This window comes from Macaca fascicularis, chromosome 11 (assembly GCF_037993035.2).
Source record: "Macaca fascicularis isolate 582-1 chromosome 11, T2T-MFA8v1.1".
Taxonomy (NCBI): Eukaryota; Metazoa; Chordata; class Mammalia; order Primates; family Cercopithecidae; genus Macaca; species Macaca fascicularis.
This window is the reverse complement of record NC_088385.1, coordinates 4,585,192-4,603,482: the sequence shown is the minus strand read 5'-3', so window position 1 is coordinate 4,603,482 and position 18,291 is coordinate 4,585,192. Positions and strand designations below refer to the sequence as shown.

At 45.3% G+C, this 18,291-nt stretch overlaps 1 protein-coding gene and 1 non-coding gene across 6 annotated transcripts in view; both read left to right on the top strand.

Annotated features, from left to right (window-relative positions):
- The window catches only part of CRACR2A (calcium release activated channel regulator 2A), a 112,039-nt gene that overhangs the window by 4,267 nt on the left and 89,481 nt on the right, over positions 1-18,291 (top strand). For all 5 annotated transcript variants that reach the window (XR_012419706.1, XR_012419707.1, XM_045364557.3 and 2 more), the window contains exon 2: positions 15,429-15,509. The gene's annotated coding sequence lies outside the window, so the exon portion shown is untranslated. The remainder of the gene's footprint in view (positions 1-15,428; positions 15,510-18,291) is intronic.
- LOC123567740 (U6 spliceosomal RNA) lies at positions 2,518-2,623 on the top strand. Its single transcript, XR_006690847.1, has one exon. It is a non-coding gene; the product is annotated as a U6 spliceosomal RNA (small nuclear RNA).

The following is an 18,291-nucleotide window of genomic DNA, read 5'->3' as shown; positions in this document are numbered from 1 at the left end:
CACAACTGGCAGCTCTCTGGAGCCTACTCGGGGTTGAAAGGTGGGCCAAAGGAACCTTCCCTCCCTTTGCTGCTCCACCTCAGCTTTTCTCATTCCTGGCCATTTGTTTATCCTGTAAGCTGGGGGCGGGGGGTCTCCCAAAGGAACACTCACCCTGAGAATTAGCATTCTTCCAGCGGGGCAAAATCCTCTTCCCTGCTGAAGAAATTCTAAACCCAGCCAGCTGAAAGAGGAAGAGTGCAGGGGTTAGGGAATGGTGGGACCAAGAGGGCACATTCCATCTGATCTCTGAAATCACACCTCAGCTATAGGACTTGCCCACCAAGGCTTCTTGTCACCATGCTTTGTTGGATTTGTAATGTTGCTGTTTCTCTCTCTTCTCCCCCAGGGTTTGCATGCAACAGCATCCCTCATCTCTGTGGTTATCTTAGAACAACGGGGGCTTTTGCTTTGTATTTATTCTTTCTCTGAGTGCAGTGCTAACCACAGCAGCCTACAGGCAGAGGGGTTGGGGAGGGAGCCAGCTGCTTTTCACTGAAATCCTATGGTCTTCAGCTGCAGCTGGTGCGAGTGCTGAAACTGTGTGAAACAAAAGTGTTGAAACTCAGTCCCAAGTGACTTCTGGGGATCTGTTTGCCTGTGCTTCCTATGGATGAGTAATTAGAAACGAGCTGTTTTGAGGTTGAAAAGGAGAATCCAGAGTCCTGACGGAATGCAGGCAGCAGGCACATCTAGGGCCACAGACAGGTATGTGCACTTCTCTGTGCTGGCAGCTGTGTGCAGATACAAGAGAAGCATCCCATCCCCTCCTTGCCCTCAAGGAACTTAGTGACAGGAAGAGGAGCAACATTTACAGTTGGTCTACCCTCTTGGGCCTGTTTCCTCATTACAGAAATGAATGAGGTTAGACTCGATCAGAATTCCTTATTATTATTATTTTTTTTAGATTCAGGAGGTACACGTGCAAGTCTGTTACATGGATATATTGCATAAGGCCAAGGTTTGGGGTTCTAATTAACCCATCACCCAAATAACGAACATAGCATGCAATAGATAGTTTTACAGCCCTCGTTTGGTGAGTATTTCTGATGGGGTCAGTGCTGTCCCCTAGAGTAATGCTTCTCACACTTTCAAAGAAGTTAAGCCAAAAGCCCAGTATTTAGGAAATGGTTGTTTTAGGAAGAGAAGCCTAAATGGAATAAAGACAAAGCCTTGACATGATGAGACGATTTCCCAGCTTCATGCATTCTATCTGGATCAGAGCATTTCCAAATATACACTGAACTGAAAAGGGCACAGTGCAATATGCAGTTACCGCAAAGCAAGGAACCCATGTGCAGGTCTGTAACAGGAAATTTGAAACTTCATCGAACAGATGTAGAATTAGATACTATTTTAAATTAGCAGAGGCACCTCAAACTTGCTTATAAAAGTTGTTTTAAAAATAATTAATATTCTTATCACATATATTTGTATTTGTAGTACAATGATAAGAAATCTCTTGCAAAAATGCAAAAATTAGCTATCGTGGTTACTTCTTTGGAGTTGCCTTTTGTTCTTCCCTCTTACTCTGATATATTCTCCTTCAAGATCTACCAAACAACTTTTCCCAATCCATCCTCCTCTTCTCGCTGCCCATACTATAAGGATGTCATTTTAAAGGCTTTTTGCTTTTTTTTTTTTTTCCTGAGACACAGTCTCGCTCTGTCACCAGGCTGGAGTGCAGTGGCGCAATCTTGGCTCACTGCAACCTCTGCCTCCCAGGTTCAAGCGATTCTCCCGCCTTAGCCTCCCGAGTAGCTGGGACTACAGGGAGCGCCACCATGCCCAGCTAATTTTTGTATTTTTAGTAGAGACGGGGTTTCACCATGTTGGCCAGGGTGGTCTCAATCTCTTAACCTCGTGATCCGCCCCCATCAGCCTCCCAAAGTGCTGGGATTACAAGCGTGAGCCATCGTGCCCAGCCACTTTTTTTTTCTTTCTTTCTTTCTTTCCTTTTTTTTTTTTAACTGCTAAAGACTGAATATATGCCTCGACACAGTGGGTGGGATTTCCAGGCTGGAAACATGTTTTCTGTGACACTTTGTCACTATCCTGTCCCATGTCATAGCATAATAAATTATCATGACACTACACTTATATGTAAGGCTGAGCTCATGAGACAGGATCCCGTGCTTCCCTGTTTCCTCTGCTTGCACATTTGTAATTTGATTTGGCTTGTTATCTGTACCTCAGCGAAGGTTATTTCCTTCTTCCTGTTATCATATACAGCTAGGAAAGGGGGGTTCTTCCTTCTCATTGTAACACTGTTTTATTCGATTGTCCTCCTATATCCCTCACTCTTTTATTTCCTTGTACCTCTTATGTGAAGTGGCTTCTATTTGTCTTCTGTTAAATTTAAACTTATCCATTATAGGTAGGTGGAAGTGTTGACTACTTCATTATGTGTTCCAGTGCGGGCATACAGGCGCACGTACATATTGAAAGACATATTATTTTGTTAAGAATCACATTTCGTTGCTCACTTTGGCAGCACGTATACTAAAATTGGAATAGTACAGAGAAGATTAGCATGGCTCCTGCACAGGATGACACGCCAAGTGTGCATGCTCTCTCTCTCTCTCTCTCTGTCTATATATATATATATATATATATAGCACATTTTTATATATATATATATATAAAGCACATTTCCTTTTTCTCCTTTTATTAAAAGTAGGACTACTTTATGCATTTGGGTCGAATGACTTTTCTAGGAATTTTATTTCAGGTGGTACAGAGGGTGTTTCTAAATATTTGTTACAAAAATGGGGCATTGATTGGATAGGGTGGAGCACCACTGGATTAAATGATCTCCAAGGTCTCTGACATTCTTTGTGCAACATTTACAAAACAATGGATGACAGCCTGATTCATGACTCAGTCAGAAAAAAAAAATCCTGGAGGAGAAAGTGATCAGTGAAAGCTGGTATTATTTATTTATAATGTCTTCTTCAGTGAAGTACTATCCGGGAGATGTGGCTCTGCTCACCCCTGCCCCACCATCCTAGCTGCACTTAAGAAATTGGGGAATTGAAGAAAAGAAAATACTTATTTAATTTCCCATCCAGGATCATGTGAAAACCAATTTCTGGAGTGAGGCTCACACATCTGGAGTGTTTAAAAATCTCCCCAGATGATCTGATGTACTCTGAGGGTTGAGAATGAGTGCGTGCAGAGGGGTGAATGGTAAAAAGATAGGCCCATGTCCTAACTGCCAGAACTGGTGAATATGACCTTATCTGGAAAAAAAAAGTCTTTGCAGATTTAATGAAGTTAGAGATCTTGAGATGAGATCATCCTGGGATATCTGGGTGGGCTCTCAATTCAGTGGCAAGTGTCTTCATAAAGAGACACACAGAGGAGGGACACAGAGAGAAGAAGGCCAAGTGAGGACAGAGGCAGAGTTGCTGCCACATAGCCTCAAGCCAAGGAACACCTGGAGGTACCGGAGCCGGAAGAAGCAAGGAGGAGATTCTCTCCAGGAGCCTTTAGAGGGGACACAGCACAGCAGTCACCTTGATTTAGTACTTCTGACCTCCAGAACTGTGAGAGAAGGAATCTGTGGTCTTAAGACACCTGGTTTTTGATAATTTGTTGGCAACTCTTATAGATTAAAACCCTGCCTAACGAGTGGAGGAGATTTGGTGAGATTTCGGAAGAGATGTGGGAGAGCCTTTCTCATGTGGAAGTAAAGTGAGTGAAAGCAGGGAGGCCTGGCTGGAGGGAAGATGGGAGGCAGGACCACTACAGAACAGCGACTGTCCAAGGGGAACGGGCACTAATTCTGTGGAGAGCCCACCAGAGAATATTTCCTTTTTCTAGGAAAGATGAATTCCTCTCCGTTCTTCTTCTCCATTCTGTCCTGTCCTATTTTGGAAAATAGTGCTTGCTGTGCCTCCTTAGACCGAAAGAGCCCAAGCAGCCCAGGAAGCGAGTTCACACGCCATTCCACAGCAGTGGGAACAAGTGAGGGGTGAGGCCAGATGTCTGAACGCTCAGTGTTCTGTTGCCCATCGGTGTAAGGGTCACTCCTCCAGGGTGCACTCCACCCCTCCCCAACACCAGCTCTGAACGCTCAGTGTTCTGTTGCCCGTCGGTGTAAGGGTCACTCCCTCCAGGGTGCACTCCACCCCTCCCCGACACCAGCAGTTCCACCTTATGGGATGGCTTTATGAATCCCAGCAAAGCTATTTGTCTTGCAGCCCCAGAAGGTCTGGGTGATATTGCTGACATTGTTGGATGGCCCTGCCAATGTCTTAGAAGTCAGTCCCAACTGCAGATATCTAAACTAAGTCGCATCACTTCTGAAAAACTTCTCCTAAGGGACCATTTTCTCCTGTCCTCAGACCACCAAGCTGGAATGAGAGCAGCCAGCCTCGGAGCACACACCGTGCCAGCTGTGCTTAGTTAATAACCAGCCAGCTATCTTGGGGAGGCATCTCGCGGGGCACTGCGTGATGAAGCACAGATCCATGCCCTACTTTCTGCAAACTTAAGCAAGCGAAACTTTCACTAACAATGCCCATGAAAGCAGAGTCCTCACTGACTTTTCTGGCTGGCTCAGCAGGAGCTGAGAGGGTGTGAGCGTGCTTGTGCAAGAACTCGCTAATCTCATTACTGGATCCTGTGTGTGCATTTCCCAGGTGTTGTTTTGAAAAGTGAACTCAGAAAGGGCCAATACTCTGGGAACAGGGAGGTCACCCTGAGTATAATACGGTCTTAAGGGTAGAGAAAAGCAATTAAACACCGCCCGACAAGAAGAATCTAGGGACTGCGATGCACTGAGCACTGGGGCTGGGTGGTGGGGGCCTCGACTGGAGGGAGACAGGAGGAAACAGAGGGGAACAACTGATGCATGGTTATTCTTAGTCTTTGATTGTCAGCTCTGTTGGGGACTTGACATTACCCATTTTCCTAGAAACGAAGGAAGGACATGGGAACGCCTTCATTTCATTTTCTGGAAATAAACGTCTTTAAAGGAAGGAGAGCTCTTCCTTCTATGGACACCGTCATATGACTGACACCGTTAAGGTCAGTGGCTACTGATTTAATGTTGAGAGAGACGCTGCAGAATGGTAAACACAGGCCAAAATGTTGTGTTGCTTTGGGATCCCTTGGATAGGAGGCCGTGGTGGAGGTCGTTCCAGGCATCCTCCTGCCTACAAGGACCCCAACATCCTTGCCCACTATGGGCTTGAGGGAGAAAGGCCTGGCATCTTAATGTGAGATGTGGGGCTGAGGTTAGGGAGCAGGATGGAGGACCATGGCTGGAGTTGCTGAGTCTCACCGGGGCACTGGGCTGTCCCTAGGGACGCCTAGGGGCATCCCTAGGCATCTCTCTGTGCCACCGAGTCAGAGGACGTGTGACAATGTTTCCAATTGAGCAGTAGGGTATTTTGAATGCAAACACACAGTTTCTAAACCCCCCACCACTGACCTCCTCTTATTTATTAGAAAATCCGAAAGAGTTTTCCAGGGTTGACTGGAAGAGTGGATAAATCTGACACTAACTGGCCACCTGTACCATGGAGAGAAACAGTGTCCTCCAGAGAGCAAGCACCATTAGAGAAGCCCTATCATGGTGAGAAGGCCTAAGGATTGTTGCTGTCCACACACAGCTCTAACCCAGAGAAAGGGCATGCCAGGGACCAGCCGTGTGTCTGTGCTGCAGACATGGCGTGCTACTCCATGCTCAGCACTGTAGTCAAGGCTGCAAGTGTTACTGGGAACAAGGCAGACAGTCCCCGGCCTCAGGGAACTCACAGTCCAGCAGGAGTAATAGATGTTCACTGGTTACACCAGGCATTGTTTAGTTACAACGGTCATAAATGCTAAGGAGGAGTACAGAGTTCCTGAGAACATACAGCTTCGGATGTAGCCTGAAGGATCTTAAAGATCATCTTGTCCAGCCCAATCAATCCACAGATAAGGAAACTGAGGCTCAGAGAGGGCAAGGAAATAGATGAAGAGTACCTATTTCGTCAGTGACCGAGATGGGACAAGAAAACATTTCTGATTCCCAATTCTGTTTTTGTTTAGGCTAGGGAAATTGATTGACATTTGTAGTCAGAGCCAGTTGTAGCAACGTTTTCATGAAAGTGTCTGGGTCTAGGAGTTTCATAAAAAAGCCATTGGATGAGAGAATGGAGAGGGACTATTCACAGTATGGGAAGCAGCTCTTTGCACAAGTCCTTCTTCTGGTAGCTATTCTAATAAGGCAAGGGTGAGTCCCTGTGGGTGCTGTGTGTCCTGTGCTGACATCAGAAATGATAAATGTGCTTGATGTGTGAGCCAAGGAACTCATCAACCCTCAGCTGTAAGCCCTACCTCCATGCCGTTCCCCAGATGCCAGCCTTGCTCCACACTTCATTCTCTGAGTGGCTGTGCCGTTCCAGGTCCCCACAGCCTCTCATGGGTCTAGTCTTCTTACTTCTTTCTCTTTGACTTTAGCCCCCACACTGTCTTCAGACTGTATGACCTTAGGCGGGTTACTTAAACTTTCTGAACCTCATGTGTAAATGAATGTGGACGATGAGAGTTATAGATAGGGTCAATTAAGACAATTAAGGCTCCCAGCACAGTGCCTGGTATATATTCCATATGAACTCCCTAAAATATGTCAGGTCCTGGAACCCCTGATGACTCCTTATAACCTGCAAAACAGGGAATAACCCTGTTAGAATCTAATACATCCAAGAAAATGTTGTTGACTCCTGTTATGTGCTAGTCATTATGCTGGGTAGTATGGTTACGGAATGAATGAGCCATGATCCCTGACCTCAGGGAGCTAAAAGTATATGGGGGTAGACGTGTACACAAGTCTAATCCAGGGTGATGAGTGATGCATCAGTGACAATCACAGAAGGCCGTGGAAACACTGACAGTGAGCAACCCAGTCAGTTTGGCATGACATTCAAGGCTCTCTAGCCCTGCTATCCTATCTCTTACTCTGTCCTTGTGCCAACGCACCCTGTTCCCTACTCACATTTTTCCAACCACATGCTGGACCTCTTCCGTCTCCCTTCCCCTCCACACAGCCCTGGGGGTTAGTTAACATAAACACAGAGAATATAGGAAATACTAAAGAACCTCATAAAAATCACCCATAAACCCAATAAACAAGATAACCATCATTGATGTTGTGGTACATTTCCTTCTAGTCTTTTTTCAGTGTACATGTCTTTTCTTATCACCCTTTTCTCATTCTGCCTTACATTTTAGTTTTTTCACATGCATTTATCTCCACTAGACTATAAGCTATTTGAGGACAAGGATAATGTTTCACTCACTTTTTTTTTTTTTTTCTTTTGAGACAGGGTTGAGACTCTGTTGCCCAGACTGGAGTGCAGTGATGTGATCATGGCTCGCTTACTGCAACCTCAGACTCCCATGCTCGAGATTCTCCCACTCACCCTCCCAACTAGCTAGGACTACAGGCATGTACCGCTGCACTCGGCTAGTTTTTTCTTTTCTCTCTCTCTCTCTCTCTTTTTTTTTTTTTCTGTAGAGACGGGGTTTTGCTATGTTGCCCAGGCTGGCCTCAAACTCCTAGGCTCAAGTGATCCTCCTGCCTCGGCCTCCCAAAGTGCTGAGATGACAGGTGTGAGCCCTCATGCCTGGCCTCACTTGCTTTGTACCCCTGTTCCTAACACAGCATCTTGTACTGGGAGTCACTCTGTAAATGTTAGCTGGATAGAGCCACTAGGTGAATTTGTTTGGCTTTGGAGCTCTGCATGTCATCATTTTTGAGAAAGCAGCTTTGCTGTCCTGGTGCGTGCTGCTCATTTAAAACTCAGGCATTCTCATGAGCACTAGAAAGTGCTGGCCGGTCAGCCACTGTGTGGGGTGGGTGAGGGAAGGGACTAAAAATCTGTCATAATTCAGCAAGTGGCTGAGCCACAGGCGAGTAATTAAGTGAGTTCTGCATCCTGCATGGGGCTGTGTTGGAAAGCAGCTCTGCCCGCCATGATTCAACTTTGTCTTGCTTTAGAATGACACAGTTGATCCTGGCAAATCTGTCTTTATCCCTTCTGATAGAAAATAATGTTGGTGTTTCACCTGGGTGGGAGTGGGTGAGATTTTCTTCTCTGAGAAGTCAGGTTTGGCTCTAAAATACTCTGGTTAGATTAAATTGTAAGAGGCTCTTGAGCGAGGGTTGGAAGTGGGAATAACACAGGCTCTTTTCCAGAAAGCTCAGGGTGGGGAAGCTGGGACCAGGTCAGGAGGGGCATTCACTCAGCACGCCACAGGTCAATGCAAAGCAGAGCACAAGACAGAGAATGTTTTGAGGGATTAACGCAGCAGAAAATGTTACAGCATCAAGATCCTGTCGAGACTTGTGGCAGGCACAAGAGGCTCGTGGTGTATTAAGTACCTTCCATTTTTATTTGTTTCTTTTTGTCTTTGTCTTTTCTTTTCTTTTTTGAGATACAGTTTCATTCTTGTTGCCCGGACTGGATTGCAATGACATGATCTCGGCTCACTGCAACTTCTGCCTCCTGGGTTCAAGCGATTCTCCTGCCTCAGCTTCCCCAGTAACTGGGATTACAGGCGCCCACCACCATGCCCGGCTAATGTTTTGTATTTTTAGTAGAGACGGGGTTTCACCATGTTGGCCAGGCTGGTCTTGAGCTCCTGACCTCAGGTGATCCACCTGCCTCAGCCTTCCAAAGTGTTGGGATTATAGGCGTGACCCACTGCACCTGGCCGCCTTCCAGTTTTATAAAAAATGTAGGAAATTCATTGGTATGGATGGCAACAGGACAATGAAAGCGGATATGAGAGAGGCAAGTCCATTCACAATCTGAGATTTTTATTTGGATATGGCAGGATTTGTTATTTAGATGTCTTTTTTCTTGAAAGAGAATATGGTATGGCAGAGGCTGTTTCTAGTATTAAATATCTCAGAGGGAATTTCATTACAAGATCAAGGAAAGAGTCTGCACGATTTGGCTTCTGATGAAAAGCATCTAAAACCAAGTTAAATCAAAGAGAACCCTTAAACAAATCATTGATTTGGGCGATGCAAAGAAACCTCAGTCAGAGAGCCTCTTGTGGAGCATGAAAGAGAGGAGAGGAACTATGCAGGGCTCAGCCTTGGAGACTACATTCTGGGATAGGATTTCCTATCTCTGCACCATTAGAAAGAAATGAAATGGACAGAATCTGGTGGTTTACCTACTATGGATGAGGACAAGAGGAGCCTGAGGCCCAAGGAGGCCAAGTGACTTGCCCGAGGTTAGGACATCAGCGGTGACATGGGGGAATATGCTTTAAAAAAAAAAAAAATCCAAAGTCTGGTTTTCTTTCTGCACCTCTACATCACCTGTGGGAGGTAAGGGATTCAAGAGAAAGAGCATGGGTTTGAGATGTGCTTGGTTGGACTCCAGCCTCCATTTCCTCGACTGCACATAACCAAGGCTGTGTTAGTCATAACATCTGCTGTGTTAATTCCCCCAAAACATTTTCTCTTGGGTGCTCTGCTTTGCTTTAACCTGTGGCCTCCTGAGCAAATTCCCCTCCTGACCTGGTCCCAGTCTCCCCACCCTGAGCTTTTTGGAAAGGAGCCTGTGTTATTCCTACTTTCAACCCTCACTCAAGGAGTCCAGGAGTTGTTCGTGTCTGCTCAAGTAGGACCTCCAGCTTCTTGTAAACTCTCCTCCAGCCTCACACACTCACTGGCTCACTTGTTCATTCAGATGCTGTTCTGGATGCCAGGGATACAGCTGGGAACCAAAGAGACACGTGCCTTCATGGAGCTTACACTCCAGACCGGCGCTGCACATTAGAAATACAACATGAGCCATATGTAGAATTTTCCATTTTGGCCACATTTTTTCAAAAAAGTAAAAGAAACAGATGAAATTCATTGTAATAACATTTTACTTAACCTAATACATGCAACATATTATCATTTCAGCATGCAGTCACTCTAAAAATTATTAACAAGATCTTTTACTCTCCTTTCTTTTGAACTCCGTCTTTGAAATCTCTTCTGCTCTTACATCTCACTTTAGACTGTCCACGGTTCAAGTGCTTACCTTCATATGTGGCTTGCGGCTACTCTGTTGGACAGTACAGGTCTATGGCTCGGGATCAAGACTCTGCCATCCCCCCAGGCATGGAAACTGGGGGCAGAGTGTCCCTGCAAGCCCGGCTGCTTGAGAGAGAATGCTGCCTGCTCCCCAAAGGTGCCTTCGCCTAGGGCCGTCGGTCCCACCCACTGGAGCGTGCTGAGCTCATGCAGAAAGAGGAAGGATGCTTACGCCCCCGGGTCATGGCCTAGTCTGTGGGTTCAGGCGAGGGAACAGCACTGTACTGTCCCCCTGTCATGATAATAGTAATGATATAATTAGCACTTAAAGCACTAAGTATGGGTCATACCCTGTGCTAAGCACTTTATACGTGCTGTGTGTCTTATTATCTTCACCACAACTTTATGAGAGAGGTGCTATTATCGTCCACGTTTAACACAGAAGAAATCGGCCCAGAGAAGATAGATAACTTCCTGAGGATCACAGGTAGGCAGTGGCAGGGCTGGGACTTGAACCCAGGGCTGTCTAAAACCAAAGCCTGGTGTTCTTAAGACAGAATGAGATCCATCTAGAGTCACATGGGAACTGAGCACGGGATCCTGAGCCTCATCTAAGGCTCTCTTCATCCATTCAAAGGCCACACCAGTGAGTTGGAATGCTTTGGAGATGGAGGTGTCATTGAGGGTGACTAAGTGTCACATGGAGGAGTATATGGGAGACATCTGGCATCCCTAGGCCCAGCCCACCACAGCTGTCAACCAGGATCTATAACTGCTGGCATGTTCTTATGACAAATAAAATAGCATAATCTTTGAAAGCCATATAATGATGTAGGTGTATTACAAATAAGATGTTGACTCATAATTGATAGGCATAAATTACGAAATCCTTTGTATACTCTGCAGCATCATGTAAAAGTGTGCTCTCATCATTTTATGGTTATTGCTGTTGTTACCGCTCAGTTGGTGGTATGTCCAGGGAGCTTACCCTAGCCCAGATCGCAGTGGTGGTGCCTGCAATATCAAATGGCAGCTGAGAACATAACCTGACTTGAATGTTCTGTCCCCGCTGGGTCCCAGCACCTGGAAGTATTTGAGTTTTGCATATGGATATATTGCAGTAAAAGCCCAATGTGCAGACAAGCTAATTAACCAGGTGTGTTCAGCATTTGCCAGCTTGCCCAGTGCTGAAATCAGTCTTCATGTTCAACGTTGGTGGCCAGCAGCACTCCTGGGTCTTCAGAGCATTGTTAGAGAGACACTTAGAAACCAGCAGACGTGATGGAGGGGGTAGAGACCCACTCTCAAGTCCCAGGACAGGCGAGAGGCCAGGAAGCCAGCCACCAGCATCTGGAAGAGAAAGCCCACCAACTGCTGTGGGTTTCCTGGGCATTGCTTGTGGCCTTGCTAAATGGGATTACCCTGAGGAGCATCCAAATCCCATTGGCTCTCTAAGCCCAGTTTAAATCCCACTCGCTCCACAGAAGCCTTTCCTGACATTTCAGCTCCTGTCCTCTCCCCATCTACAGTCCTGTGGCATTGAACGCCTGTGCCATCCACTTAGGCACTGAAGTGTCCTGCCTTATACAAAAGGTCTTCCAAAAGTTCATGGAAAATGCATATTATTGAAAAAAATACAAGGATTTCAAAATTGTTTTAGCACCAAAATAAACGCATACTAACTTGGTATAACATCTGAACAGGATCTAGTTTGAGTCAGTAAGAAGGATAAGACATCAGTTGGAAAAGAGCCCCTATCAAAGCAACACAAATTCTGCTAAAATTGAAGCAAAAACAAACATCAAATTTGTAGAGAAGCTCGGGCAGGAGAATTGTGAAATTATTGATGCTTTACAAGAAGTTCATGGGGACGATGCCCCAAAGAAATCAACGTTTACAAATGGACAGCTCATTTTAAGAAGGGATGAGATGATGTTGAAGACGAAGCCCATAGCAGCCATCCGCATCAATTTGCAAAGAAAAGGTTCATTTTGTTTGTGCCCTAACTAAAAAGGACCAGTGTTTTACAGAACTAACAATAACCAACACCATAGGCATCTAAGCTGGTTTAGCTTACATAATGTCGACTGAAAAATTAAACTTGAGCAAACTTTCCTTCCACTCAATGGGTGACAAAACCTTCTGCCCAGGCCAGCTGCAGACAGGAGCAGAGCTTTCAATGGAACTTTCAAACAAGTGAGCTGAGATCCGGCCACTGCACTCCAGCCTGGGGGACAGAGCCAGACTCCGTCTCAACAAACAAACAAACAAACAAACAAACAAGTGGGATCAAGACCCTGAAGGACTTCTTTGAAGAATTGTAACAGAAGGTGAAACAGGGCTTTTTCAGTATGATCCTGAAAACAAAGCACAATCAAACCAAGAGGTGGAAGTGGTCCAATCAAAGCTAATGTGGACCAGTCAAGAGCAGATGTCATGGCAATGGTCTTTTGGAATGCTCAAGGCGTCTTGCATGTTGACTTTCTGGAAAGCCAAAGAACAATAACAACTGCTTATTATGAGAGCATTTATTATGAGAAAGCCAAAGCATTAGAAGAAAAACATCCCCCACCCCACCCCACCCCCCAAAAAAACCTGGGAGAGCTTCACCAGAGAGTCCTCCACCAGGACAATGCTCCCGCTCATTCTTCTCTTCAGACAAGGACAATTTCAAGAGAGGTTTGGTGAGAAATCATTAGGCATCCACTTTACAGTCCTGATTTGGCACCTTTTGACTTCCCTTTGTTTTCTAATCTTAAATATTTAAAGGGCACTCATTTTTCTTCAGTTAATAATGCAAAAAAGACGGCATTGACATGATTACGTTTCCAGGACCCTCATTTCTTTAGGGTTGGACTACATGGCTGGTGTCATTGCTTAAAAAAGTATATCGAGCATGATGGAACTTATGTTGGGAAATCAAGTTTGTATTTGTAATTTTCGTATTTTAATTCCATTTTTATGAACTTTTTGAAGTCCCCTTTTACTGTTAGCTACATATTTTTGTTTAGTTTAACCTTTACTTTCACATTCCTGGCCGTCTGTGACCTCTCCCAGTGATGATTGTGGACTTGGGACATCATATGTGGACTTGTGACATCTCTGATGACCTATCTGGTTGGTAAACTGTAACTTGTTCCAGACTGGGTTTAAGGGAGCTGTTTCATTACTATAAGTACGTGTGATATTCTTTATTAACTTTTCATGTGGCTTTGCAAGCTGTCTAGGCATCAAAAACTCACACCCTTTGAGACGCAGGCTGGTCTCTTGCAATCTCAGCCTCCATCTTAGAACAGCTGTCTTACTTACCTTGGCTGTACTCAGTGACAGCGTCTTGCTGGGATGTTGAGTGAAGGGCTAGTGCCACAGTCCAAATTAGCTCCCTTTCATACTAGCCGCTCAGATAATACTCTTTACTTTCCTTTTACTGCAGTTACCATGATTTATATCATATATTCACTCATTTGTTAAAGCCTTTCCCCCAACCCGCTGGGAGACCTATTTGCTGCTTCACCATATCCCGTGCACCCAGTGCCTGGAACCTGGCAGGGGGTCCGTAAAGACTAGATCAATAAATGCATGAATTAATTAGCATGGTCACTCTAGGAGATGGCAAGGGTTGGGAGAAGAGAGTTCAGATCTGGGGCTCTGTGGCTTTCTGAATTCCTCAGCTGTAAAGAGAAGTAAGGTCTGCTACAGATGGGCAGTGGAATAATGGAAAATATATTGGCCTAGAAGTCAGGGACCTGAGGGTCAGGCATTCTCCTGCATTTTCTATGTAACCTCAAGAAAGTCTTGTAAGGGTTGAAGGAGATGTTTTTGTGAAATTGCTTTGTAAACCATAAAGAGATATGGTAAGATGCTGTTCATCATCCTAAGATCTGGCCCCTGCCTATTTGTCCAAATGTATTCCTTATTAATTTAATTTAGCTAGGCCAATCTTCTCATTAAAAAATAGTTTTCTCTCCTTAATGCCAAACAATGCATTGTAATAACAAAGATATCAGAAAATTCAGAAGAAAATAAAAATCATCTCCTAAGGTTACCATCTAGAAATAACACTGTTCACATCTTGTTTATAGTCTAAACAATCTTTTTCTAAATGAGTTTCCCAGGTGTCAGCAGTGGGGACAAGACAGGGCAGCTTTCCTCTCCTGTTTCCCACTGCGCTGGCTTTGCTAAGGACTGCTGCCTGGGAAAACACCAGAGAGTGAAGTCTCCCCATTTGTTTGCTTCCAGCATCCTGGTAGCAATGCCAGTGGGTCAGGGGACAAGGGTGCCAACAGGTGGCTTAGAGAGGGGCTTACCTTGCTCCAGCACTTTTCATTATCTAAAAGTGCTTATTTGGTCTGCATATTTTTATTTGTCTCTGGAAATAACTGGCCACTGGACTATAAGCTCCACAAGGACAATACCTTGCAGGATTTGCCTGTTGTTGCCTTTGGCACCTAACAAAAGTGCCTGCACAGAGTGAATATTCATTGAACAAAATGAATGAGCACAAGCGCTGTGTTACCTCATATAGGATAGGAAACACCTAATGAATATTTGCCTCCCATGAATTGTGCATATGAGAGGCACAAAGGCCAGATTCCTTGGTGACATACATCTGGACTTCCAGGTCTAGCTGTGGTTTGAGCTTTGGCGTTATACAATAGATAATCCCAATCCCCTTTTTGTAATCACTACTGCTCCGTTCAGTCATTTCAAGCACGTTCTCAGACCATGCTACTTAACATGTGGCCAAAGCATTCTGTAAAACTGCTTTCCAGGTTCAGTCATAATACTCCCAAACTGTCCTGTGCAAGGAAGCCTATCCTCTCCCTGTCCCAAAGCCTGTCCCTCCTCCATTGTCTTTCAGCTTTCCCTCCTTTTGTAGCCCCTAGGCTTTCTTGTACCTCCTACTGCATTTCTTTCTTAGGGAGGGCAGTGATTCTTGCCACAGTGCTTACATTGCTGTCTTCAAAGGTGAGCTCCTATGGCGTAGACAGCATCTGTGGATTTGGATGGAAAGAATTTCAAGAGCACTTGCTTGGAGCGGGAGCTCTGTGGGGGGTCAGTGTCCAATTAACCCTGAGGCTACGCCCTTCTCATGCACAAGGGCCTGCTCCCATCAAGCTGGACGTAACCTCTGGATTCAGGGTCACTAAGCAGACTTATCACTGCTGTTCCTTCATCTTCCCTCCTCTTCTCCAGAACCTGGAAGAGGATGAGTTAGGCCTGTTTTCTTCCAGAACACTGCAATGCGGCAGGAGGGATGTTTCCCTTGTTTTCCCAAAATTCCCGTAAAGCCACTTCTGTTGTAAGCCTCAGTGGAAAACAAGGTGTGATGCATCTCTTGTGTATTTCCCAGGTGGAATTCAAGTCACCAGTGGCCAAAGTACCCTCCAGGTGTGAAGAGTTGCAGGTCCTCTGAGGAGCCAGGAGCTGCAAGGTGAGTGAGCGAACAAAAGGCGACAGGCTGCAGAGTACTAGATCTGCCCCCACCCCGGACCCCAACTCCAGGCCCTGCCTTGTTAGCACTATTGTAGCTGTTTTTTAATAGTCATGAGGATCAGCAGCGGGCCCTTAGATTTGAGAAACAGAGTTTGTCAGCCTTCTTGAAGACAGTTTTAAAAATACCAGATGACAGAGGGGCTATTCCACCTTGTTGGGGTATCGCTTAAGTTCATTTAAGGGAGGCCTCTGGGAGAGAGGGGTCGCCACTTTGCCCAGCTCTTTTACATGTGGGCACAAGGGTCTGGAACCTTTACTAGCCTCTCTCTGCAAAGAGCTGCTCCTCAGCCACTGGTCCCTCACAGAGCCAGTTCCACTGTGGAGCCTGTCCAATCCTCATTTCCCTCTAGCCTCCCTTGGCAATGAGGAGGGTGTGTTTGCATTGGTGTATAGCATCACTGTTCACTTTCACATCTGCTGTCTCATTTGAGCTACTTCCCGTGGGATAGTGATATAGTAATAGTTTGGGTATTTATCACTGCCCACATCTCATGTTGAATTGTAATCCCTGGTTTTGGAGGTGGGCCTCGTGGGAGGTGATTGGCTGATGGGGGTGAATCCTCATGAATGGCTTAGCACCATCGCTCATGGCTTGGTGCTGTATTTACCATAGTGAGTGAGTTCTCATGATATCTGGTCATTTAAAAGTGTGTGGCACCTCACCCCCAACTCTCTGTCTCTCTCTGTTGCTCCTGCTTTGCCATGTGACGTGCAAGCTCCTGCTTCACCTTCTGCCGTGAGTAAGAGCTCCCTGGGGCCTCCCCAGTAGCCAAGCAGATATTGGCACCATGCTTGCTTAGCCTGCAGAACCATATACCAATTAAACTTGTTTTCTTCTTAAATTATCCAGTCTCAGGTATTTCTTTATAGCAATGCAAGAATGACCTAATACAGATACGCAGGGAGGAAACTGTTACCCCACTTTAAAAAACAAAAGAAGTGGCCAACTTCCCAAGGTCACAGGGTGGCGAAGTTCACACTTGAACTTTATTTTTGATGCCTGAACCTTTCTATGGTACTATGTTCCTGCTAGCCTCTTGACAGATGGGGTTGAGACAGGACAAGAATAGGGAAGGGAGAGGGAATGAAGACTAGAGGTTTGATGGGGAAATAATTGGGAACTCTTGGCTAAGATACCAAGTGGGGTTATCTCTGCAGGCTAGATTCATTTTTGTCTTTGTTTTCCTCTCATTTTCTACCAGCCACTAAAATCCATGAGAATAATGTGCTATCCAAACTCATAGTGATTCATACAAGACTATGGCTTGGAGAAAATGTCGAAATTTAGCCCTTTGGATGGCCTTTTACTCCACCTCAGTATAACATCTTGTATGTTAAACTCTAATCCTGAATTTGTTACCAAGAGTGGGGTGCCAGTGTAATAAATCCCTGAAAATGTGGATGTGGCTATGGAATGGGTAATAGGTAGAGGCTGGAAGAATTTTGAGGTACATGCTAGAAAAAGCCTACATTGCCATGAACTGACTTTTTTTTTTTTTTTCCTGAGTCGGAGTCTTGCTCTGTCGCCCAGGCTGGAGTGCAGTGGCGCGATCTCGGCTCACTGCAAGCTCTGCCTCCCGGGTTTGTGCCATTCTCCTGCCTCAGCCTCCCGAGTAGCTGGGACTACAGGCGCCCGCCACCACGCCCGGCTAATTTTTTGTATTTTCGGTAGAGACGGGGTTTCACTGTGGTCTCGATCTCCTGACCTTTGATCCGCCCACCTTGGCCTCCCAAAGTGCTGGGATTACAGGCGTGAGCCACCGCGCCCGGCCGCCATGAACTGACTTTTAAAGGTGGTTCTGGTGAAGGCTCAGAAGGAGAACAGAAGAGCTGTAGAGAAGGCCTCAATCTTAAACAAGATGTAAGTCATCCTACATTGGTAGGAATATGTGTGATAAAAGCCTTTCTGATGAGGTCTCAGATGAAAATGAAGAACTTATTATTAGACACTAGAGGAAAGGCCAGCCTTGTTATAAAGTGGCAAAGAACTTGGCTGAGTTGTGCTTACATCAGTCCTTTGTAGAAGGTAGAACCTGAGAGTGATGAAATTGGATATTTGACTGAGGAAATATCTAAGCAAAGTTTAAAGGAGTGGCCTAGTTTCTCTTGACCACTTATAGTAAAATTTGAGAGGAGGACTATGACTTAAGATGACATTGCGAGTCAAAAGCAGAGAACGTAAAGATTTGGAACATTCTCAGCCTATCCCTTTAGAGATGGGAACACCTGTCATGCCCCTGTCCCATCATTGTATTTTGGAAGCACGTAACCTGTTTGATTTCACAGGTTCACAGCTGGTGAGGAATTTGTCTTAGAATGAATGATACAGTCTCAGCTGTATCTGATTTACATGATATTTACATGAGATTTTGGACTTTCTGTCTTTGAGTTTATGCTAGAACGAGTTGAGACTTTTGAGGCTATTGGAATGGAATGAGTGTATTTTGCATGTGAGAAGGACATGAGTTGGGAAAATCAGGGTTGGAATGCTATGGACTGAATAACTATGTCACTTTAAAACTCATTATGTTGAAACTTAACCTCCCAAGTGGATGAGAGTAGGAAATGGGGCCTTTGAGGACTCTAATGGGATTAGTGCCCTGATAAAAGAGGCCCTAGTAAACTTCCTTTTTTTTTTTTTTTTTGAGGTGGAATCTCGCTCTGTCGCCAGGCTAGAGTGCAGTGACACGATCTTGGCTCACTGCAACCTCCGCCTCCCG